The sequence below is a fragment of the Sorex araneus genome, chromosome 11 (genome assembly GCF_027595985.1).
Source record: "Sorex araneus isolate mSorAra2 chromosome 11, mSorAra2.pri, whole genome shotgun sequence".
Classification (NCBI taxonomy): Eukaryota; Metazoa; Chordata; class Mammalia; order Eulipotyphla; family Soricidae; genus Sorex; species Sorex araneus.
The window spans coordinates 40720910-40746645 of record NC_073312.1 but is presented as its reverse complement, the minus strand read 5'-3'; the positions used below and the strand labels follow the sequence as shown (position 1 = coordinate 40746645).

Genomic DNA, 25736 nt, shown 5'->3' with positions numbered 1-25736 from the left:
CCTTTGCACTGAAGGAGGAATAACCCACAGCTTTCCTAATCCACCCTCACACTTTTCAACACAGTCTATGTTGCCCTATAAAACTGAGTCTCTTTTGTTTCTGTATTTTGGGCCAAACCCAGCTGTGCTCAGGGGTTACTCTCAGCAGTAATAGATGGGACCATGAAGTACTGAGATTGGAACCAGGGGCTTCCACATTGAAAGCATGCACTCCAACCCTTTGAGCTAATCTTACCCCACCATGGCCTCCAAATTGGGTCTTTTCTGGAAGGGCTGCTACAAGGGTGGGGGGAGTTGGGCTACACCCATGGAAGCTCAGGATGTTATTTATAGCTCTATGTGGTGACTCCTGGTGGTGCTCAGGAGACCACATCTGGTGCTGGGGATTTGAACTGGGTAAGGCAGGTTGCAAGGCAAGTCTTCAACCCTTGTACTATCTCTCTGAGACAGAGAGAGAGATTTAGAGAGAATTTTATTCTTAACCACTTTTATTTGTTTAACAAATATTAAGCAGTTGCTATATATCAGGCACTAAGCTTTAAGGAATCAGTTGAGAAAAAGACTGCTTTCATGGACCTTATTTTAGTGGGGAAAAGATTATTAGTGAAGAAATTCAGACTATAAAGAACTAAATTAACAGGTCATTTTAGATAGTAAAAAGTGGCATAAGGGAAATGAAATCAGGTCTGGTGCAATGTTCATTTAACAAGTGATCTAGGAGGTTACCTCGGGGGTCTGGGAATTGTAAGAGAAGGGTAATTTTCTGTTTTGGACTAATGTTACAGAATTGGGGCAAACAATGACTACCCCTGGATCCTGTACCTCTGACTTCATAGGGAAAAACGCATTTAATCAACTTACTTAAAAGAGAACGATTGCAGTAGAAACTGTTTGGCTCTTGTATTGCTGTTAGGTTTGGGGGCCAGACCATATATGTCCAAATTTCTCATTGCACTTCCTGGCTGTCTGTTCATTTGGTGGGCAGGAAAACCGGAGAAACAGGCTGGCATGCACGCACATGCCAGGTGCCGGAGCGAACACCAGGACTAGCTCAGTTGTGGGCAGGTAGGTTGCCCGCTGAAATAACACTAAGGATTTAAGCGTGGGCACTAACTGGTTCTTCTTTAAGGAGAGCAAAAGGATGTCAAATAACATTCCCAATGACATGACAAAGAGTCTTTTGCTAAGAAGTAGGGCTTTCAATTAAATTTTGATGTCTCAGTTTTGCTCTCCCTGTACAGTGGCACAGACCCTTACCTAGCCAACTCCAATTTGTACATTTCACACCTAAGGTATTGAAGTCCAAACCCGAGATTCTTGTCTATTTTATAGACTGATTCATGTCTGCAAATCGAACGTGGAGGTAGAAGGTATATTAATACATCTCTTTTCATGACATTATCTGCTATGACACACTACTTAGCATACATAAATGAGTTCTTTGGCTAGTAGGTCTGAATCTCCTTAAGCAAAAGTTTCACTGTTTCCCTTACAATGAAAGCAGTGGTGTTTGGAGAAAACAGGAAAAAGAAAAGTGATCAATTTGAATTGATGCAATGAAACTCATCTATCACACATTCTGCATAGCAAGATACTGTAATCCAGGAGCCAAACTTGAGACAGTTGAGAAAGAAAAAAAAAGAGACTGGAAATAGAGGGTATGAGGTACTAAAGGACAAACATTGGTATTAAGGAGGAGAAAGAGAAATGGAATAAAAAATTAACTAAAATATCCTCAACAGCAATGCAGGGGGAATTTAGATACATAAATAAAACTAAGAGAGTTGATGATCTCTGTAAGGGAGAATATGTATGAAAACAAATGCCAGTACCTGGCACATTCTTCTCTGAGCAGCTTTCTTTTTTTTTACCTTCACTTATAAAAAGTTATTTTATAAAAAGGATCTTCAAAATGGAAAAAAAGTGTGTTTTCTACAGAAACAATTTAAGAAGATACATTATACATCCATTGAAACATTAACCAAAGAGATTAAGGTTACATTGTACTTTCTTCACATCCAGGGCGTTGAATATTTTTTTTTAAAAACAGTATTTCCTACAATGACGGGAAATGGGCTAGGTAGTGAAAGGCACATTTTCCCAAATGGAGGGAAGGAGGCTGCAGGGAGTATGCGAGGTCATAGCGAGAGCCAAGATTGAGAAGGGAGCAATATTTATAGTCCGCTGACTTCAGTTCTGTGGGGTTAACGCTGCTCCTCATCCTAAGCCCTCGGAATTCACGGGCTCGCAGATCACAGGGCTCCCGCGCGGCCCAGGCCCCGCAGCTCCGCGATCCACGCTGAAATCCTTCTTCCCTTGCAAAGAGGTGCCTCCCGCCCCTCCTCTCTCTACCTGTGTGCCTCGATGGCAAGGAGCCCAGAAAGAGGCCGGTGAATAGGGGATGTGGGGGTTATGGCTACAGTTTTCATTCCTTTGTCGCGACCTAACCATCCCCACCGCGCGGACTGGCGCTCACGTGGGGGCTATCGAGTTTGCCGGACAAGGGCTTTCCCCCACCGAGGCAACCCACGAGGACCGGCAGCCCGCGCGGGCCCGGCCCCGGGCAGCCTCCGCGCCCCGACCTCGCGCCCGGCCGTGCGCGCGCGTCTCCTCCAGGCGGCTTCCCGGCCGAGCCGGCCCCGCCACGCCGGCGGTGGGGCTGGGGGGTGAGCAGCTGAGGAGACGCGGCCCCGCTCTCCGCACGGCAGCCCGGCGCCCCCCGAGCTGGCGCCGGGGCCCTCCTCGCCGGCAGCGGGGCGCCGGGCTCCCCGGGCCCTTCGGGCACTTCCGCCGCGCGCTCGGCTGCCTTCGCGTCCGGGCGGGGCGCAGCGGGCGGAGGTGCGCGGCCAGTGCGCGCGCGCGCTGCGCCGAGTCTCGCGGCCGCCCGCCCCTCTCCCCTCCCCTCCGGGCCCGCGGCCGCGCCACCCCCTCCCCCTCGCGGCGAGTGTCGGCGGCGGCGGCGGCGGCGGCGGCCGAGATTGGAATCCGCCTGCTGGCGCTGCGCGGAGGAGGAGGAGGAGGAGGAGGGCGGAGGGCGGGGAGAGCGAGCAGGAAGGCTCCGGGGTCCGGCGCGTCGGTCCGCGCGAGACGACCATCTCACGGCCGCTGCACGCCGAGGGCGGAGGCCGAGCCGGGGGGCCCCCCCGCTCCTCCCCGCCGCGCCCACCCCGCTCCGCGCCGCAGGCCGGAGGATGAGTTCCCCGGGGTCCCGGTGAGTTGGCGCGTCGGGGAGAGTGCAGATGCGTGTGTGCGACGGGGAGAGGCCGGCCCGGCGCCGAGGCCGCTGCGGGCGGGCGCGGGGCGAAGTTTCGAGGAGAGCCGGGCACGCGCGGAGGCCCGAGCCGAGCGGTAGGGGTGGGGGTGGGGGGAGGGCGGCCCGATCTGGCCGGTCCCCCCACCCCCACCCCCACCCCGCCCCCCGACTCCCGCCCGGGGTTCCCGTGGCCTCGGCCGTGTCTGGCCGTGGCCCCATGGGCCCCGCACCCCGGGGCTGCGTTGCGCCGGACACCCAGCCCGACTCCCCAGACATCCGACGTCCAGCCCCGGCCCCCCGCGGCGTCCCCGCCGACCGGCCCCTCTTTTGTTTGCCACCCCCGGGTTTCTGGCCAAGTTTTGGGGAGGGGTGGGGGAGGCGGTGTGGGCGCAAACCGCCTCAAAGGACGCTTCTTGAATCCTTAAATGGGAAAGGCGCTCGCCTCCCTGGTCCGGGAGCCGCGAGACTGGTAGTTACTGTTTCTCTGTAAGCACTTGTGCAGAATAAAAGAAAAGAAAAGAAAGTGGGGAGGGGGGCGCGCGAGGAGGGTGTTTCGTGGGGTCGTCGGGCCAGGAGCAGCTGCACACCCCTCTTTAAAACTTTCCCCTAGGAAGGTGCCAGGTCTCCGGAAGGTTCACCTGTTGTCCTGCGCAGTCTCGCAGCCATGTCTGCTCTGATCCTGCACTTCAGTTTTAGAAAACTTTGTGCCGGGTGTAGGTTACCCTCTTTTCTTTTTCTCGCTCGTTCCAGACTCCTAGTGGGAAGGTTTGGCAAGGAGAAAAAAATCGGTTGCATCAGGGAAGAGAAAGAATCTGTCGTGTGTTAAAGAGTCTGGCCTTTGTGACTTGTGTTCCCTCCTGCTCTTTCTTGGGTTAAGATTTCGTTTGGTCCGAGTAGCTGCAGGTTTTCTTTTAAACGGTTAGCAAAAGTATTCCGAGTACCCAGTGCGGACTGGGCACAATCACCGGCGTTACGTCATGTAATCCTTAGGATAACCCTGGTTATTGTAGTTCTCGTTTTTCTCGCAGAGTAAACCGAGACGCTGGAGCTTAAGTGAGCTGGGATTTGAACCCAGGATTTTTTCTCTGCTACTCAGGAACTGTTAGAGGGAGCCATAAGAGGAGTCTAAAAACAAAAACCAAACTGCCCCCCTCCCACACGCCCCCAGTTTTGAGGAGCTCTTCTCAGTTACCAAAACTTGAAATGATCGCTATGCTTTGTTGTTTGAATTGAAAACAACTCCTTTATTGTATTTCCTTGTAAGAGGATTCCAACTCCGAATTCAAGGAGAATGTTACTAGTACAATGTAACTTAATGCTCATTACTGTTTTCAATTGTTGAAATAGAAAGTTTGTGAGCCAGTTATTTCAGTATTTAAATTTAAAAGATAAAAAAGGGACAATTTGGTACTAGAAGAGGGTTGGATTTATGAAATTTCGAATGCATGTCCCCCACATTAAAATAGAACCAGTGATTTACTCCTCCTTCTGCCCTGCACATTGTCCGTGGAGTTTTCAGACGTTTCTTACTTTGTTGGAGGGCTGCAGCATTCAATGGGGCTCCTTCAGAACTATTTGCTTTCCTTCCGTCTTAGTGGAAGATTAGTTTTTCCTCGTAGCTAACACCTTGTTAATTTTTTCTCTTCTTTCCTACTTAATGGAGTATGAGTTATTCTCCTTTTTGGGGCTCTTAAAAGTACAAATGTGCTTGAGATGATGTCACTTTACAAAAACATACGTAGTGTGCTACGCTCGCAAGCTGTCTTGATGATACTTTTCAGATCATATTCACATTAACATTTTCCCCTCACAAAATACATGTTCTTAGAAGAAAAATTGTAAAATAATGCAATTTGAAGTAAAGTTAAAACTCTCCCATCTCTCCAGAGAGCAGTGTGCTTTTCCTGCCTTGACTTCCTGAATGTCTGTTCATTTCTTAACCCTTTATTATCCAGAATTTACCTTTACAGAGGTCACCTATAACCAATCAATGCATTTTATTAAGCCTCTTTCTAAGTCACCATCAACTTTAGGAAGCAGTTAAAAATGACTTCTAATGACTTTGATATCTTTTTTTTTCTGTTGTTGGAAGTCAACCCAGGGCTTCACATGTGCAAGGCAGGTGCTTTACCACTGAGTTACATACCTGGCCCCTGACCTCTCTCTCATACTTAAAATGCCTTTCCTTAGCTTTCTGTAGTCCATCCATTTTATTCAATGAGCATTTATTAGGGTCTAGTCAGTGCAGGGCAATAAGGATGCAGCAACAGAACCAGGCCTGGCTCTCATGGAGCCTTACATCCAGTTGGGGAGACGTTAAAAGAATGCATTTCATAATTGAATATAATTGTAAGTATAATTAAAATGCAGTATATTACAAAAACTTAATATGGGGACCTTCCCTGATGATTGTGGTGTTGGAAGAAACTGACCGCCTCCTTTAAAATGTTTCTTTGGATAAAGAAAGTTTCTTTAGATCTCGACTATTTTGAAAGGTGAGTAAGAATTAGCTAGATGCCCTCTTTTGTATTTACTTTTTCTCCTTCCCTTTGTATTCAAGTTTCCCTTTTCAGGTAACTGTGTGTGTGTGGGGGGGGAGGGGCATACCCAGTGGTGCTCAGGGTTTACTCCTGCATCTGTATTCAGTGGTCACTCCTGGCGGTGCCCAGGAGACCATATACATAGCCCAGGACCTAACTTGATTGACTGAGTCCAAGAGAAGCACCTTATCCCTATATTGCCCAGCTCTGATAACTTTTCTATGTGTATCTGCTTCCTTGACATAATGCTCAGATCTTGTTTTTTCGTTCTGCACTTGAAGTCTTCCCCTCCCCCCCAACTGCTTTATGGAGATCTGGATTTGGTTCTGATTAAAACTGAAGTCTTTTTTTTTTTTTTAATTTTCCTGGGTGGTGGGGTCACACCTGGCTGTGCTCAGGGCTTTATCCTGGTTGTCTGCCCAGGATTTGCTCCTGGTGGAGCTCAGGGGGTCATATGTAGTGCTGGGACTAGGACCCAGGTCAGTTACATACAAGGCTACTGTACTATCTCTCTGGCCCTCAAACTGTAGCACTGTAGCACTGTCATCCTGTTGTTCATCGATTTGCTCCAGCGGGCACCAGTAATGTCTCCAATGTGGGACTTGTTACTGTTTTTGGCATATTGAATATGCCACAGGTAGCTTGCCAGGCTCTGCCGTGGGGGCGGAATACTCTTGGTAGCTTTCCAGGCTCTCTGAGAGGGACACAGAACTCAAACCCGGGTTGGCTGCATGCAAGGCAAATGCCCTAGCTATTGTGCTGTTGCTTTGGTCCGACCCTCAGACCAGAGTACCAAACCCTCATCATCAATGTTCCTTATTTGTCTTGAAGTTATACCAGACTCTTTCTTTGTTTCATCACATCTTGTCTGGAGTCAACAACTCTAACTTCCCAGGTGTTATCACGCTTCTGTATCCCTGCTAACAGTGATACAATTCTTGATGCATGTTGGTAACAACATTATGATAAACTCAGTTGGGAATCCTTTTTTTTTTTTCCTTTTCTTTTAGAAACATTTTGCAGAGGTTTTTTGTTGTTATTTAGAGTTTTGCAAGACTATTAGGTTTAGATTTTTTTTTCTAAAGAGGACTTTGAATACCATTTTTAGTAAGCAGTTTTTGCCCTGTGCTGCTTACTAAATTGAACTCAGGGTATCACACATGGAAGACAAGTACTCCATACCACTGAGCTATATCCTTTTCCTGATTTTAACTTAATATCTGTGTGTGTGTGTGTGTGTGTGTGTGTGTGTGTGTGTGTGTGCGCGCGCGTGCGCGCTTGGGGAACCTATAGGATGTCAAGGGTAAGGGATCAATCAGGGTCTGGTGCATGTAGGGCAAGTTCCTTACCCACTGTACTATCTGCTCAGCCCTTAATCTAATATTGTTTCTCTCTAAAGGTATTTTTCAAGTCCAGAAGTTAATTTATTGGGTTTTCAGATCTAGTGTTATTTTCATAGTCCTTTTTTGTTTCTTCTAATTGAATTGGATCCTCATCTTTTGTAAATTCATGTTATGATCTCTTGCCTTCACTTCTGCTTTTGTTCAAGTTATCATATGTGTTTCTGCTTAAATTAGCCTTGAAGACTCATTCTTGTCACATTTCCACTTAAACGTTTTCAGTATTTTCTATTAAGGGAATTTCTTTCCATGGAATTTGTATTAGGTTTACTTGAATATTGCTCTTAACAGGGACCTCCCCAGAGGTGCTTGAGATTCTGGGAACACTCTGCATTCGAGACTTTGGGGATCAGTGCATAGGCTCTGCAGTGCTGGGGACCACCAGGATCATGGGAGAGATGGGCCATGGGCAGACATGTGGTACACTGCTGGCATCTAACTCTCTGGGCCTCCCAGTCCTCACAGCAAACACTCCACCCCTTGGAGGCTGGATTTACCTTATTCTGATTTCCCAGTGCTTTACCTTATTCTGATTTCCCAGTGCTTTTTTTCCTGAACATGTTTTTCCTCCTTGCTCCTGCTGTACTTTTTTGTTTCGTTTTGTTTTTTAGGGTACACATGGCAGTCCCCAGGGCTTAATCCTGACTCTAGCTCAGGGCTTACTCCTGGCAGACTCAGGGGACCATATGTGGTGCTGGAGATCAAACCTGGGTCTGCCGCGTATAAGGCAAATTCCTTATCCACTGTACTATCGCTCTAGCCCCTCTCCTGCTATCTTTTCTACTTGAATTGCATGTGACCAGTTGTCATATGTTCAAGTCCTATTCGTTCTTGAAACCTTATTTAAAATTTTACTATTTGAAGTTTCCTTGTTTTTTCTTCTGTGGATGTAATCTTCTTTGAAGGAAGGGAATTATATATTTTTTCAGCACAAAAATTCATGTGTGGATATATATACATACATACATATTAACACTTTTTCTTTTCTTTTCTTATTTTTTTTTTTTTTTTGCTTTTTGGGTCACACCCGGTGATGCACAGGGGTTATTCCTGGCTCATGCACTCAGGAATTATTCCTGGCAGTGCTTGGGGGACCATATGGAATGCTGGGAATCAAACCCGGGTCGGCCACATACAAGGCAAATTCCCTACCCGCTGTGCTATCGCTCCAGCCCCCACATATTAACACTTTCTTATTGTACTTATTTGCTCTTTGTGTGTGGGAGAGAGAGGTTTTGAACCATACCTGATGCACCTCAGGGCATACTTCTGGCTCTATACTCAGTTATCACTCTGGGTGATGTGCAGGGTACCATATGGGATGCTGTGGATTGAACATGAGTCAGCTGCATGCAAAACAAATGCCTTGGCCACTGTGCTATCTTGCTGGCCCTATTTGTCTTTCTAAAAATCAGCTTTATTGAAATTTTTGTATTTAGTAATAGACATTAAGGGTGTAGTTTTATGTGTCATTTGGTCTTTCATTGCACTTTAAAAATACAAATGTTATTTCTGCTTCTAGGCTTATAGACAGGGTTTACAAATGACTTTGTTGCATATAAAAGCAAATAAATGGGAGCCAGAGAGATAGTATAGGGATATAGGTACTTGTCTTGCATGCGACAGACCTTGGGGTCCACACCTGGCATTGCTCAGGGCTCACTCCAATCAGAATTGGGGAACACTATGGGGGTCCTGGGGATCAAACCCAGGTTAACTGTGTGCAAGGCAAGTGCCCTCCCTGCTGTGTATCACTCCGGCCCCTTAATTTGATCCTGACACCACATATAGCCCTTGAACACTGCCAGGAGTAAGCCCTGAGCACCACTGGGTGTGGCCTGAAAACAAAATCAGAACAAAACAAAAAAACTAAAACACCCTTTCCCCCAATGTAATTGTTCCTTTGGGCAGTAAAATATAGAGCTACTGAATAGATGAGAAAATTATTTTTGAGATTAAAAAATTAAAAGCAGGTAAATCTAAGTCACTCTGATTTGGATTTTGTTGCTTTTACACTTCTGAACTTGTTTTCTTATGAGATGCCTTGGTTCTACCACTAATAATACCTGAAGCTTGGTGCTTATGCTCTAATGTTTATAATTGCTTATTGACTTAAGATGGAGGATAAGAAAAAATAATGGAGGCTAGGTTTATGCCAAGTGTAGAAATAAAGAATCAGGTTTGCAGTCTGGGTCCGGAGAGATAATACAGTGGGTAGGGGGCACTTGCCTTGCACATGGCCGACGGGAGTTCAATTCTGACATCCCGTATGGCCCCCCTAAGCCCTGGCAAGACTGATTTGTGATGAGTGCAAAGCTAGGAATAATATCTGAACACCACCAGATGTGACCCACAAAACTTAAAAAAAAAAGCCCAAAAAATAAAAAGCAAAGATTTGCAGTCTGTTTTGTTTTGGGGACCACACCTGACTGTGCTCAGGGGCAACGCCAAGCTCAGTGATCATTGCCAGTTCTGCTCAGGGAATAAGGTGCTTTTATCAAATCCAGGCCTTCTTCACGCGAAAGGTGTCTTCTAGCCTATTGAGCTCTCTGTGACCCCCAGATTTCCTGTTTAAGGAGGTTAATTACATAGTCGAGAATCAGGAGAAAGGAAAACTAAAGAAACTGAAACCTGAAGGGAGGGTGTCTCATCTGGCCCAGTCTAAGATGGTAGCAGGTAATTAGGGCCTAGAATGGACAAACTTTTTCATTAGCTGTGGGTGTGAGAAGCACTAGGATTGGCAAAAATAGCACTTAGGTTTCTACCTTGGAAGCTGATAAAGGGTAGATTGGAGTTAGGGTTTGAGATATGTGACCTTGGGGTCCACACCTGGCATTGTGCATCACTGTGCATATGTGATGGTTTTGGGAGGAAATTAATTTAGTTTTGATCATTCTGGTTTTGAAATACCTCTCAGACAACCAAGGAGAAATTTCCCTTTCGCACTTGCGCACATGGACCAGAAGTTTGATAGATGTTTGGCTGGAGCAGACATTTGGGGGTGATTGTCACATAGGTCATATATTCCAATGGTATCTGTCCCTGCAGTCTGGTTATCTTTTTTTTTTTTTTTTTGAAGGTGATTTTTGCTTGTGAGTATGAGCCCAACTCAAATGAGCATAAAGAGGACACCTCCTCCACCCCCACTCCCCTGAAGTTTTTCTTGGTGATCAAGGTAGCCTCACTACTTGGGATCCTCATCTAGAAGGGCTCAGAAGGTAATCTACAGAGCAGGATTTCAAGTTCAAACCCCAGGGCTGCCTGCACTTGCTGAGGCAATTCTGACAGCCCTGCTGCTAGGGATGAGAAGATGACTCAGTGGCCAGGAAGTGCCCAGTGCGGCTGTGAGGCTCTCAGCCTTATCCAGGTAGGTCTTATGCACAGAGGGCTGTGCATATGCAGAACACCTCAGTCTGGAGTTCTTGCTGAAGGATTTTTTAAAAAATGAAAACAGTGTATTTACTATTTGGATACATGAAATGCTACAAACTGAAAAAGAGAAGTAGTAAATCTTTTATAAACTACAGTTCCTCCTTCCGATTCTACCATTAAGTAACTACAACCTTGAATACTGCGCTAAGCCCGTCTGGAGCTCCATTTTCTGTCTTTTTAAAAAAGTTGTTTATTGCCTTTATTATTGTTGTGATGCCTGGTCATGGTGGTTGTATATTTAAGCCTTGATGTTTGCCAGGGGTGTGTACCAGGTTGTGGTGTTTGCATACTTGTCATGATGCTCGCTGAGGTTTGCGCACCATTAGTTTCGGTTCTTGGCATGTGCCGATCAGGACGAGCTCTTGTAGTTGAGGCATATGAGTTATGATTGTGATGCGGCTCATCCTCCGATGAGCTGTGGTGATCACACATTTGCTTGCCAGGGGTTATATGTCTAGTTTATGGTGCTTGCACATCTTTTAAAATTTTAGGGCTAGTCGATGTCACAACCCTTCCATTGGTGCTTGCAGACACCTGGCACTGATGCAGCCCAGCAGTTGCTTAGAGATGGCAGATAGCAGGGGTGGCCAGGCTCGACCAGAGCAACCAGGATTACACTCAATGCATATTGGACACTGGGGGGTGTTAAACACATAACTGTATGCCTGTAAGGCATTGCAGCACCGTAGTACTGTCATTCCATTGTTCATCGATTTGCTCGAGTGGGCACCAGTAATGTCTCCATTGTGAGACTTGTTACTGTTTTTGGCATATAAAATATGCCACGGGTAGCTTGCCAGGCTCTGCCATCTGGGTGGGATACTCTTGGTAGCTTGCTCCGAGAGGGACGGAGGAATCGAACGCCCTACTCGCTGTGCTGTCGCTCCAGTCAGGTGCTCTAAACCACCATTCTATTTCTTCAGCTGAGCTCTACTTTTTTCTTTCCTTCTTCTGCTTTTTATTTTAAACTTTTGGACCACACCTGGCAGTGCTCAGGGGCTACTCTCAGCTTGGTGTTAAGAGGTCATTCAAAGCGATGCTCAGCGGACCATGTCTCCAGCTTGCAAGGCATGAACTCTAGCCCTTTGAGCTCTTTAGCCCCTGATCTCTCTCTTCCTTTCTTCCACCCACCTACTCTAGGCTGTACTCAACTCAGGGCTTACTCCTGGCTTTGCTTTTAAGAGTCACTCCTGATGGTGCTTGGGCCATGTAGGTGCCAGGGATCAAACCCATTGGCTGCATGCAAGGAGAGCACCTGACCCGCTGTACTATCTCTTTGCTCTTGATTATCATTTTCTTATCTTAAAAAATAAAAGGGGTTCTGCAGAGATGGCTTAAGAACTGGAGCATGTTCTTGGTGTATGGGAGCCCCTGGTTTGATCACTGGCATGCATTATCTCCGGAGCATCACTGGGAAAGATTCTTTTTTTTTTTTTTTTTTGCTTTTTGGGTCACACCTGGCGATGCACAAGGGTCACTCCTGGCTCTGCACTCAGGAATTACCCCTGGCGGTGCTCAGGGGACCATATGGGATGCTGGGAATCGAACCCGGGTCGGCCGCGTGCAAGGCAAACGCCCTACCCGCTGTGCTATCACTCCAGCCCCTCACTGGGAAAGATTCTTGAGCTCTGCTGGGTGTTCTCATCTGACTCTTTCCCCCAACCCCCCCCAAAAAAAAGTGGGAAGGACTTGGTATACTTAAAGATCATTTTCTGCTTATAAAGAAAATCCCTTGATTTTAATGCAGAGCAATGAGTTGCTGAATTTGCAAGTCATTTAATGCTTTTGGTCTCTGACATCAGTGGGTGTCTGACTTGTGGCTGAAAAGTCATCCCTTGTACCATGCAGTCATTGTAAGTGGGAAAGGGAGAGACTTGTGAACAGTCATATTTCAGGCTCTTCTTTCTTACCTGCATATTTGAGCATTAATCATTTTCTTTGGCCTTTAAATGATCTGATGCGCCACTTGTGTAGGCTCTCATTTTTTTCAAGTTAAGAAATACGAGCATTTACATGTTTCTGACACTTCGTGCCACACCCTGCAGTAGTGGTAGTGGTAGGGCGGCCGGGGCCACGCCTGTGATGCTCCAGACTGGCAGTGTAGGTTTGATGGTTCAGTGCCAAAGGATCACCAGGGCTAACCTCTGGGTGCTGGGGTGAGGGGAGCACAGGCTGGGGGGGCCTCTTCCATGCTCAGCATGTGTTGTATTAAAATTTGAGGGTAGTTTTATTGAAAAACAATAAGAAATGAAAAATAATCAAAATAATTGACAGTACAATAAAAAAACTATTGAAAATACATTGAAAAACAGTGTATTTCAAAAGTTAAGTGTCTATCTCCGTTAAAGAATGTTTTTCCCCCTTGTTGGGGACTTTAGCTCATGGGGTGATCAGGGTCACCCCAGTACCTGTATAGCACCAGAAATTGATTCAGGACCATACACTTGGCCTGGCTGCTTTCTTGCTAGGAATCACAGAGGATCTGTTCTGTTCAAAGCCCAGTGATGTTGTGGCACTGGGCTTTGAATTAATAACTTTATGCTTGCTAGGCAAGTGCCTAATGTCATTGCACCATCTTCCTTTTTAGTTTTTTTTCTTCATTTTTTGGAATGACCACACCTGGTGGCACTTAGGGTTATATTCTTGGCTCTGCACTCAGGGATAACTTCTTGCGAGGCTCTAGGAACCATATGTTGTACTGGGGATCGAACCCAGGTTGGCCACATACAAGGCAAGCACTCTGTCTGCTGTATTATCATTCCAGCTCTCTTCCAAGTCCAAAAGTTAAATTATTTAGTGTCTTAAGTGTGTTTTTTATTATTTTTTAGATACTTGGTTAAAAGATGTCCTATTGGAAGCTATTGATAAAGACCTTAAAGTACATCTTCTTCAGAAAGTCAATTTACTTATTTTTTTTTGTCTTCCAAGCAGCGCTTAGGGGTCTGGGGACCATGCCTGGTGATAATTTAGCTTGGTACTATTTGGACCTATAGTGCTGGGGGACACCAGGACTGCCCTGTGGTTACTTGTTTTTGGCTTTTGGGCCACACCTGGTGATGCATTTTGTGTGTGTGTGCATGTGTGTGTGTGTGTGTGTGTGTGTGTGTGTGTGTTTCTGGTGTTTTGCTTCCTCCTGTGCTGGGGGACCATGTGATGTTGGAATTGAACCTGGGTTTCTTGTATAGCAAAGCATACACACTCAGTTGCTTTGAATTAACTTTTCCTTACAAAGTTATTTCAAATTGCTATAAAATAAGAATTTCAACAAAAGGACTGAGAGTTCAGGTGGTTAGAGCACATAGTTAACTGAAATACTCCTGGCTCTGTGCTCAGGGATTGTTTCTGGCAGTGCTTGGGGAACCGTGCAGTTGGGGAGTAGAAACAGGGTCCTTGCATGCAAAGCATGAGCTCAGTCCTTTGAGCTCTGTCTCCTACCCCCCTCTCAACCAACTTTTATGTAATAAAAATGCTGGGGGAAAAGTATTTTTAATTTTTATGTGCAACTCAGTAAAGGAAAACAGGTTAGTTTTATGATATAATGCTTTATTTGTCATTTCTATTTTTTAAATATTTTCTGGTTTATTTGTTTACAATATAAAGTTCAGATTCTCTTAGACTGGTCTACTTCTTTTGGTGTTTGATTTTTTTTTTTTTTGGTCACACCCATTGGTGCTTAGGACTTACTCCTGGCTTTGTGCTTAGGAATCATTCCTGATGGTGCTGGGGGAACCATGTGTAGTTCTGGGGATCAAACACTATTTAGTACATGCAAAGCAAGGGGCTTGCCTCTGTACTCTTGTCCCTGGCCTTCTTCTTTATTCACTATCTTCTTTGTTTTTTTTTTTTCTTCTGCTAAGTCATCTAACTATTCTGTTTGGGTTTGGGTTTAGGGTCTTTAGACCTATGTTGTTCACAGTAGAAAAGATTAATTACCACATGCGGCTGTGCAGTCTTTGAAAAAATGCTTGTCTGAATTATACAACGATTTATAGATACTAAAAAAGAAAAAGAATGTAAACTATCTCATGTGTTTAAATGTTGATTTTACACACTAAGTAAACTATTAAAATTAGTATCACCCAGCTCTTTTAAAATGTAGATGGTAAAATAGTGATAATTTGCAAAATATAGGACAGTTCTGCCCTGTGACTTTTCCTTCCCCTATTCTTTGTCAGCATGCTTCATAATCTAACATGAGTTTGATGTTTTCTGTAAGTCCTTTCTCAATGCCCGTGCCTGACTGTTAGCTCTGTAGCATTATTTTTATTTGAAAGAAGCATTTTGTATTTCTTTGTGCTGTCTCTCTGTACATTAGAGTTCTTTACTACAGGCTGTCTCAACTTTTAATACACTAATAAGCATAGTGAAATTCCAGAATAGTTTATCAAAGAATTCTCTTTATTTCTTTTGTATACGGAAGTTGCTTAGACTTGCGGTTAAAATTTCAAATACCTACTTGAAGTAGCAAGTGAAAGCCTTCTCTAATTCTTCCATCCCCCCTTACTACTATTAAAGTGTAAAAATATAATCTTTCTTTTTCATTGTCTTCATTTCTTGCTTTTGCTTTCCTTCTCTCCGTTAAAACTTGGGATCATGGAGTATTTCTTAGTGATGTGCCGGCATCTCAGCCTGATATGCTTTCTATCTGTATTTCTTTTCTCCCACCTCCTCTCCTATTTCTCTAGATTAAACTACTTTCCTTCACTATCCTACCTCCTCCTGAAATTCTTTTCTGTGAGGGAAGATGATGATCCTGGAAACCCCTGATAAAGCGTAGAACTCACTTTTCTTTTCCTATTCTGAGCAGGTCTTCACTCCAGCCTGAGTTCACAGCTTCATTTCCTGTGCTGTGTAGAGCTAGCGGACTTAAGGTGCCGCTGACAGCTCCCTGGTGGGGGTGGTGGGATGTGAATGTGGCCCATGCCACTAGGTGCTTGTAGCAGACTTGACTGGTCTTATCCCACCCAGGCACTTCCCTGTGTGACTGAGGTGGGTTGAGCAGAGATGGAAGCCTTTCGCTCTCCAGACTGCCTTTTTTGCTCTCCACTTCACCCAAGTTACCTGCAACAGCTGGCAAGATAACTGAGAGATGTCAGGTGACTGGTGATATAATTTGTGAGCCACCCAGGGAGCCCATATTTTGATCGGCGTCATTTCTCCAGTTCTTCACCAGCAGTTCTTTACAAGATAACTGCTTGCCAGGACTCACTAGAAGAGGCCTTTTCCTCACTGGCTGATGTTGCCTTAAAGGATATTTGGGAGTGAGGAGACAGAGCAAGGGGCATAGACTAGGATGTAGAAAAGCAGTGACATAGTTTCATAGTAATGCTTGCAGGATATGCTTTTGGGTGGACTCCTTGGGGTTTGGGGGTGAGAGAATTCAAAGGTGATTCTAAGGATTTTTGCAGGTGCACTTAAGTAAATGGTGATGCCATCACAGATGTGGAGATGTGGAGATTAAGCAGTTTCATTTTTGGAGGAGTATATGGGTTGGCTACTAATCAGGAGATATTTTTTTTCTTTTTAGGTCACACCTGGCAATGCACAGGGGTCACTCCTGGCTCTGCACTCAGGAGTTACCCCTGGTGTTGCTCAGGGGACCATATGGGATGCTGGGAATCAAACCTGGGTTTGCTGCGTGCAAGGCAAATGCCCTACCTGCTGTGCTATCACTCCAGCTCCAGGAGATAATTTTTATATTAGAGGAAAAACAAATTTCAATGGCCACCTGTCAGCATTGTAGACTCTGAGGAGAAACTCACCTAGTTATACCTCTCTAAAAACCATTGAACTTAGTTGCTTTTATTTCCTCCTCAACAACGGTGAGATCAAGGGGCTTGAGGATGAGAGGTTTAGGGAGGAGGATTCAGTGTGGAAAACCGACTTTGCATTCCAACAGTCCCCTGTCCACGTGGCTCTGTTGAGTCAGGAGAGTACTAGCCCATCCAGTCACACCTCTGAATATTCTGTCAATATCTGCCCCCCTGCCCCCATTCTTCTTGTTGGTTCTCTAAAGCTCCACCTGCCAAGCAGTATATAAATAGTTGGATGTTTTCTTTTTGGAGGGGAGAGATTGGGGTGGGCACATTTGGTGATACCCAGGATTTACTCCTGGCTCTGCACTCAGGAATCACTCCTGGTAGTGCTTGGGAGACCATATGAGGTACCAGGGATTGAATCAGGATCCCCCATTTGTCTCTACTACTTTTTGGGGGAGATGTAGGGGGATGGGGCACACCTGACAATGTTCAGGGGTTATTTCTGGCTCTGCACTCAGGAATTACTCTCAGCAGTGCTCAGGGGATCAGGATACTGGGTATTGAGCCCAGATTGACCGCATCCAAGGCAAATGCCCTACCTGCTGTACTATTTTTCGGGCTCCTGTCTATCCTGCTTTGAAGGATAATCCCAAGGGATTGGCATCTACCTGGGCTATGAGCTGAGCAAGATTTCCTTTCATCACGTGAGTGACAAGTCTCACATGCACTCTTTAATGGGGTCATTAGCTCAAGGACTTAAACCTTCTTTCTGTGTGGGTGATGATTCTACCCCTCTGTTTATGTGTGAGGAAGGAGTTATGAGTGGGTGAACTCTGGCTTTGTTTTCCTTTCCTTATTTAAGAGACGTAGGTTGAGGACTATTGAACTATCATTGAATCTGTCATCATGTTTTTTAAAAGTATTCATTTGATTTTGAAAGAAGAATTAAAAAATGTTTTCAAAAAAATTGGATAGTATCATGCACGCTTTTTCTTAAAATTATTTTTTTCACTGCATATATAGGATGGATTCTTAAAAATGAATACGTGTCAATTTTTCATTCTCTTCAGTAGTTATACACTATATATACTATTTATAAATACGCTTTTATTCACACTATACTATTTATAAGTACGCTTTCATTTGGGGGGAGCAGGCCTCTCAAACATTGCTCAGGGGTGCTGGGGGGCCACGTCCAGTGATACTCAGCCCATGCATGGGCCCTGTACTATAATGCTGCTTGAGTTCCGTGGTGCTTGGGGCCATTAGGACTATATTGGGTGATGCTTGGAGGGGCCATGGATATTCAACCTGAACCTGGGATCCCTAATTCAAAGCATGTTCTCCAACACTCTGAGCTATTTACCTGCCCCCACCATGAGTATACATTGTAGCACTGTAGCACTGTCTTCCCAGCAGGCACCAGTAATGTCTCCATTGTGAGACTTGTTGCTGTTTTTGGCATATCCAGTACGCCATGGGTAGCTTGCCAGGCTCTGCCGTGCGGGCGGGATAACAGGTCCTTAATAGTTTGTTCTTGTGTCGTACTTGTGTCGTACCTGTAGTTCTTGGAGGCCAGTCCTAGAATGCTAGGGGTGAGGTGAGTGGGAAACGATAACCCTGCGGTGCAGGACATCCGTCCCAGGGCTCTTGGATGCAAAGTGTGCACTCCAGCCCTTTACGCCATCTCCCAGGCTCCTACTGGGCCCCTATTGATGAATATTTATATTCTTTACAACTTTTGTGTCACAAATATAGTATATGTAAATATTATATATTATTTTATGGGGTGCATGCACTTACTGTTAAGTGAAATCATGCAGATTTGATAAAGTACCAAACAACTGTAGAATTTAATACCAGCTTACATTGCAACCGGTATTTAAATATGTTCTCTTCTACCCCAACACATATTGACATTAATATATCTTAATTTTTGCTGGCCTTCCAGCTGAAAAAATCATAATATTAATCTCTACTTTGATTATGAGTATGTCAAGCATTTAAGTTTAAGTTTGGCTCTTTGCATTTCTTTAGTCTTTTGTTCGTTTTTCTAACCTGTTTTATTTTTGTTTCTCATTTGTTCTCATTAAATTTTTTTAAAAAATATTTTTATTGAATTTTTAAAAATTGAATCACGTCTTATTTTTTTATCAGTGTAATTTTTCGTTTTTGGTCCATACTTGGCTGTGCTCAGGCAGTACCCTTGCTGTGGCTCAAAGGATCATATATGGTGCCTGAGACAGAACCTGGGTCAGCAGCACTTTACAGACAGGTATCTGTCTGCTGTACTATCTTTCCATCCCCTCTCCATGTTATTTTTTTTTTCTCATTTGTAGGAACTTTTCTTGGGTTATGTAGAGTTATTCTTTCTTTGGAATGTTGCATAAACATGATGGGTTTTTTTTGTTGTAAGAGTATTTTTTTAAGTTTAATTTTTTTTATAATTCCAATTGTAAGCTCTTTTATGACTGAATTTTATGACTATTTTATCAACAGTACAGGCTCAGTATGATTTGTACAAAGCAAATGTTTAGATATCTCTTTCTGGAGATGAGAAAGAGGACTGGAACTTGGCACTATGGCATAAAATTTTTTTTTGATATGAAGGCATTTGAAAATTATTTTGTTGTTGCTGTTGTTGAACTTTGTCTTGAAGTGGAGCCTCAGTAAGAATTCACTTGTCCTAAATCCCTTTTCCAGAATTTGTCAGAAATACTCTTCCCAGAATTTTAGGCCAGGAAAGAATGAGTTTCCACTCCATAGGGGAGGAGAGCACCACGCCTAAAGAGACTTTGTCACCCAAGAATTATTGACATAAAACCCTTTCACCTTTCTGAGAAGTAATTTGTTTTCTTTAATTGCCCTTTATTTCTTCTCCTTCCTTTAAGTAGATGATATGTAAGCCAAACTTTTCTGTAAATTCTGGTGAGTAAAAACCTTTTTCTCTTGTTAATCAATCTATCTTTGTCAGTTTAATTTGCAGGTTCCAAATTCTGAGCAGGAGAAGGTAGAGAAAAAGTTTTCCCCCCTAACAAAGGCCAGATTGATTGGTTTCTGACCTGAGAGCAAGGAATAATAAGCAAAATGAATGGTTTGTTTTGTTTTAGGCCCAGCCAGAAGTGTTGAGAATCAAGTACTCCCCGCTTAGTCCCAGAGGTGCTGTAGTGACCCTGTCTTGCATCCAAGATCTGTCCAGGGGCTCCTTAAGTAGAGCAGGGGCTCCAGCCCTCTGAGCTCTCTGCTCCTTAGAATGTATTTTTATTTTGTTTTGTTTTGTTTTTCATGGGGGAGATACCCAGTGGTGATGAGGGGCTGTTGCTAGGTCTATGCTAGGCTTGATCCCTGGCAGTGCTAGGGGAACCATGTATGGTGCTGAGTATTCAAACCAGGGTCAGCCTCATGTAAGGCAAGAGCCCTACCTCCTGTTCTGTCCCTCTGGCCCTATCTTTTTTTCTGTTGCTTTTAGGCCACAGTGGGCAGTGTGCAAGGGGCTACTTCCAGCCTGGTACTTGAAAGTTACTTTCAGTTGTGCTTAGGAGACTGCACCGTAAAAAGTATGTATGGGTTTCAGCCCATCACAGCATCTCTCCAGCCCGTTATTATTATCTTTTCTTTTCTTTTCTTTTCATTTCTTTTTTTCTTTTCCTTTTTTCTCCTTATTTTTTGGGCCACCCCTGGTCAAGCTCAGGAGCTATTGCTGACTCTGTGCTAGGGGATTGTTCCTTGCAATGCAGGGGTTCAAACCAGGGCCTCTTGCATGCATTGTGCTCAACACATTGTGCTCCAGCAGGGGGTTCCTCCCACCCCCATACCTGTATGTGTTTATTTTGGAGTAGTTTGATCCCTAGGGCTTACTCCTGACTGCTGAGGAATCACTCACTCTTGGCAGTGCTGGGTTTGACTACATGCAAGGGGAGTTCCTTAATCTGTATAGTGTGTCTATGGCCCTCAGCACTGTATATGTATATATGTGTGTGTATGTGTGTGTGTAGCACTGTAGCACTGTCGTCCCGTTGTTCATCGATTTGCTTGAACGGGCACCAGTAACGTCTCCATTGTGAGATTTGTCATGACTGTTTTTGGCATATCGAATACACCACAGGTAGCTTGCCAGGCTCTGCTGTGCGGGCGGGATACTCTTGGTAGCTTGCTGGGCTCTATTAAAAGAGACATAATGTCTTGTGATATATTCCTACAATGATAATGCTAATACCGTGGCTTAACTATACTTTGTATTGATGTGAAATTTTTTTTCTAAAGTTACTGATTTTCCTATTTTTTTCTTAACATCTGATCGGTTTGCGTAGCAGATAATTTATAGTAGGTTCTAATAGTGAGATGGAAATAAAAGTAATCGATAATTTGTAACAGGTTCTAATGGCCAAATTAGTGAGCATAAAACAAAAGTAATTCAGTTAAGTTTAAAGTATGCAAAGGGCAGGAGAGAAATGGTATGGGGTTTAAGGCAATTGCTTTGCACACAGCCACCTTGGTTGAGTCTCTGTCACCTACATACGGTCCTGAACACTGCCAGGAGCAATCTTGAAGCACAGAGCTAGGAGTAAGCCTTGAGCACAGCTGGGTGTGATCCAAAAAATAAGAAAAACAACCTTAAGTATGTAAAATCTTTACACAAAGAAGGAACCCACTATACTATATCTCTCTGGCCCCAATTAAGGTCATTTTTATCTTAAAAAGCAATCGTGAGGGCTTGAGAAATACCTCAGCGGACTGAGTAAATGCTTTACCTACTGCAGGCCCTGATTTGATCCAGCTCTGCATAGCTCTCCAAGCACTGCTGGCTGTGGCCTCAAAGCAAAAAAGAAAGAGAGTGAAAAGCAAATTATAATGACTATATTTAAGGATCTTTGAAAGTCTAATCCTAATACCTTCTGATAATATGAATTATTTTGTTCATGTTATTGACATTTCAACTTGCAAAACTTGATAGATTAACAGTACTTCAGTAGACTAACAGAACTAGAACTTTGACTTAGGAAGTTTTGTTATGTTTCCTGTAAAGCGCATGACACTAATGAAAGTAATGAAGGTTAATTGTACCACCAACATAAAACTAAGAGTAAAATGTCAGTGAGTGGAGAGGTAGGACAGGGGTTAAGGTGCTTCTCTTGCATGCAGCTGATTGTGGTTCTTTCCTTATCGCCACATATTATCCCTTGAACACAGAACCCAGTGTAAGCCCCATGTGGCCTTCAAACAAAAGCAAACAAATGAATAAAAAGTAGAGTGGAAATTTAGGACTCGGCATTCTAAAAAAAGCTCAAGGCCTGAATTCTTTAGTTTTTGTTTTTTGGGCCATTCCCAGTGATGCTGAGGGGTTCCTCTTGGTTCTGCACTCAGGAATTACTCCTGGTGGTGCTCAGTGGACCATATTGGGTCCCCGGACTCGAACCTAGGTCAGGCATGTGCATGGCTACCTACTCCACTGTCTCTCCAGCTCCTGAGCATGAATTATTTCCAGGACATCAATGATATATAGCAGTCCATCAGAAGATTTCAGGGACGGGAATTGTGCACCCTTGTGACCTCAGGGACTAGTTGCTTAGAGGAGGACATGGTAGTTTTTGTTTCTTTCTTTGTCTCTTGGGGTCTCCCATGATTAGAAATTTAGTGTGGGGAGTTCTAAGATAACCAGTTCTGAAGGCTAGACATGCTAGCAAAAAGTAGAATGGAACACTTAGTACCACTTATTATCTAGGTAATATTCACTGTACAGCTGATTGTTTTATCTGTGCTTGTTGAATGAGGGATAAATAAAATTGGAGAGAAATGTGTGGACAGAGGACGTGGCAGTGGAACAACCTGTATTTGTTTTGCATTTCTGTAAGTTCAACTGGGTAATACAGAAAGTAACCAGACCTGAGCTACCTTGCCATGGTTTCACAGGCTGAGAGTGGGATAGAAGCAGGGGGAGTTGAAGTGGACCATGCACAGTCATCAGTCAGTCCTTTTCTTTCTTCCCAGTTGGACCACCTGTGATGCAGGTTCTGTACTTAGTACTAGCTTAGTTAGTGGCACAGAGGACTACACAAGTGCTCAGATGTTGAGACGGTTCATTGTATTCCCTCCTCTGTGCCTCCACCCTCAACAGAGCTGGTCGCACCCAGTTGAACTTTCTTGCAAGGCCATGGATTGAGCCTGAGTTTGTCGAGAAAGGAGATGATTATAAGACTGAAGGTTAAAGTTTTAAATAGCAGTAAAAGTAAATTGGACCAGAACTGGACTTTTAATAACTGAAAGCTACTGGGAAATTTTAGGAATTGTTCCAGACATCATTAAATAGTAGTAGAGGGAAATTGGATCAACCACAGCTGGCGTAGACATTGGAGAAAAAGAAAACTTTCTCCTGTGTTTATATCAATTTCAGACCCTTTATTAAAGTTATATAAATATTAACTTAATTTCCTAGTAAATCTCTGATAACAGGCCTCTTTCTTTTCTCTCTCTGTATTATGGTATTTATGTGACAGTTTGATCTTTATTTTTTATTTGGTGGGGGTTGGGGCATACCTGGCCGTGTTCCTGGGACCATTTGGTGCTGAGGTGGGCTCATACAAGCAAAATATGTGCTCTAGTTCTTTGAGTCACTGCCTGACTTATTTGATCTTTTTTTGGGAGGAGGATCAAACCCAGTGGTGCTCAGGGATCACTTCTGGTGGGTTTTGGGTGTCATATACATATACCGGGATAAAACTTGGGTCAGCTGTTTATAAGCCTAGTGCCCTATCACTGTACTGTCTCTCCAGCCAAAAAATGTAATTTTTGAAAAATATCAATTAATTTACAATTTTGTGAAATTCCAGCTGTTTAACTCTATTTATCTATGTGTTTATTCATCTCTCTGTGTGAATTTCACCACTTCCACAATTTATGAGAGAGAGCAAGGACTGTATCCCAAATATGAGATAAAAATAAAATATAGTAACAGAACAAAACAAAATATAATAAGGGAACAACAAATGGTCACAGTCATCAAAACTGAACATTTTGGGAGTCAGAGTGATGTACAGTGGGTAGGGCATTTACCTTGTGTGTGGTTGACCAAGTTTGATTCCTTGCACTCCATAGATCCTCTGAGCCCACCAGGCCTCTGAGTATCGCTGGGCATGGCCTAGAAGTCAAAACCAAGAACAAAACAAACCCCAATCCCCCTGAATATTTTGTCTATAGATCTGAACTTACAAGCGGTTGAGGTTGGGGTGGGAAGGGTCTTTGGGAAGGCAGTGGGCATTCTGGTGGCAGGTAGGATGCTCCCTGAGCATCTTTGAGTGTGGTAAAATTCCAGAAAACACAAAACAAAACAAACTCCACAATAAAAATGTGGCGTACCTATAATATAAGATAAAGTATTCTCACATGAAAAGAAATGGAGAACTGACTCATGCTCCAGGTCATTTACAAAACACGTGAAGTGAAACAGTCCACTCACAAAGGACACATATTTATGATTCCACTTGTCTGAAGTGTTCAGAATAGTGACTTCATAGTGCACACACCTTACTTAATGCGGCAGGTGGTGGTGGAAATAGAAAGCTGGGTGTGACTGCTGATTTAAAAGATTTCTTTTCCAGATGAGTATGTTTTGGAATTAGGTTGTGGTCATGATTATACAACTTTTTAAATCTTTCACTTTTTGTAACTTCATAAGAATCCACTGCAGGCCAGAGAGATAGTACAGTGGGTAAGGCACTTGCCCTGTGTTTAGCTGACGCGGGTTCGCTCTCTGACACTACACACAGTTCGCTGAACAGCACAAGGAGTGATTCCTGAGCACAGAGCCAGGAATAAGCCTTGAGCACTGCTGAGTGTACCCACCGGTCCCCCCTCCAATGTAAAAACTTAAGGTTTTGGGGGAAGGTATATATGTATGGGGGTCATACCCAGTAGCATTCTAGGGATGCTCCTAGATCAGTGCTTGGGCTCATGCAGTGCTGGGAATCGATCCCACATTGAGGTATTTTTCTGCCCCATAAATGTTAATTTTATAGTATGTGATTTATATCTCCCAAAGCTAAAATAAACTCCAGGGACACCCAAAAATACCAATTTCAAATGTTGGTGTTTTTCTTGAGAAAGTAACTCTAGTCTTTGGGAAACAATTTTTTTTCTAACCAGAAAGGTTAAATATTTTTACAATTAAAATTAATTTACAATTATGTGGAATTCCATGAGTTTAGCTCTATTCAGTTATGTGTGTGGGTATCACCACCTCCACAATTAAGGGGTGTGGAGGGGGAAGCAAGGAATAAAAAGCAAGGAAAACCAAAGAGATAAATTTGCTTAATTTAGCAAACAAACTGCTTAAAAACAGCAAAAGTGACTCCAAAACTCTGAAAACCATGGTTATTTCCTGGAGGCAAAGAGCACGAGGGCTTAGAGGAATGAATTCGGGGATATTTTTGATTAGGAATGGGCTCGGAACATTGGTGGGTGTGATATTATGCACATACAGAGATGCTAAGCTAAATCTCTAAAATTTTTAATATTGTAAGCCAATAATAAGATCATGCAACCTCAAAAAAGTAGTCTCTGGTAGTCTATCTGAATAGAAGTAAGTAGTTTCGTATCACTGTCACTGTCATCCCGTTGCTCATCAAATTTGCTCGAGCGGGCACCAGTAACGTGTCCATTGTGAGACTTGTTGTTACTGTTTTTGGCATATCGAATACGCCATGGGGAGCTTGCCATGCTCTGCCGTAGCTTGCTGGGCTCTCCGAGAGGGACGAGGCATCAAACCACGTCTGCTGTGTGCAAGGCAAACGTCCTACCCACTGTGCTATCGTTCCAGCCCATATCCATATTCAGTATTTATTGAGCAGTAACTATTTGGCAAGCAATCTCCTAAAAATAATTGGGAATATAGTAATGAGCAAACCAAGTCTTTGCTTTCCTAGCACTGAACATTCCTAGTTAAGGAGACATTTTATTTTTGAAGTGGAATAGTTTTTTGTTTGTTTAATTTTGTTTTGGGGCCATTCCTGGCAGAGTGCAGGTCCTGGTCCTATGTTCAGGGATCACTCCTGGCAGTGCTTGGGGGACCATTTGGGGGTGCCAGGGATTGAACCTGGGTTGGCCACGTGCAAGGCAAGTGCCCTTCCCAATGCACTATCTTTCCAACCCCCAGTAAAATAGTTTTATTTTGAGAAAATTTGGTTAGAGAAATATGAGTTGAGAGAGGAAGAAAGAAATGTACTGAAGAGAAAGTTTTCCAGAGAGAGGATGGCTTTTGGGGATTTATATATGGATTTTCTTCAGATTGCCTTGGTTTGTAGTTCTTTGCATGCATAAAAATAGTCCTCGGGGAGCCAGAACAGTTGTGCAGTGGTAG

At 43.8% G+C, this 25736-nt stretch overlaps 1 protein-coding gene across 1 annotated transcript in view; it reads left to right on the top strand.

Annotated features, from left to right (window-relative positions):
- Positions 1–2951: 2951 nt before the first annotated feature.
- The window catches only part of BMPR1A (bone morphogenetic protein receptor type 1A), a 101656-nt gene continuing 78871 nt past the window's right edge, over positions 2952–25736 (top strand). The window contains exon 1 of the mRNA XM_055119261.1: positions 2952–3211. The gene's annotated coding sequence lies outside the window, so the exon portion shown is untranslated. The remainder of the gene's footprint in view (positions 3212–25736) is intronic.